The following is a 256-nucleotide window of genomic DNA, read 5'->3' as shown; positions in this document are numbered from 1 at the left end:
ATTCTAGTAGTTTTTCAATGAAGGGGTGTCGGTCAACACCTCTTAACTATATGTGGCTCCGCCACTGCTAAAGACAGTTTATCATAAAAAAATATTGTGCAGTGAATAAGGTTGTTTCTTCATTAATTAAAGATTTCGAATTCAAGTTTTGAATATGAAAAAAATTCTTGATAGGGAGCGCTTTTCCCGAATAAGGCTCTATACGTGAAGCAAATTCAGAATAATCGAATTTCATGAAAATGAAAAAAAAAAAAAA

Source organism: Solanum tuberosum, unplaced genomic scaffold (genome assembly GCF_000226075.1).
Source record: "Solanum tuberosum cultivar DM 1-3 516 R44 unplaced genomic scaffold, SolTub_3.0 scf00158, whole genome shotgun sequence".
Lineage (NCBI taxonomy): Eukaryota > Viridiplantae > Streptophyta > Magnoliopsida > Solanales > Solanaceae > Solanum > Solanum tuberosum.
Note: the sequence above shows the minus strand (reverse complement) of the source record.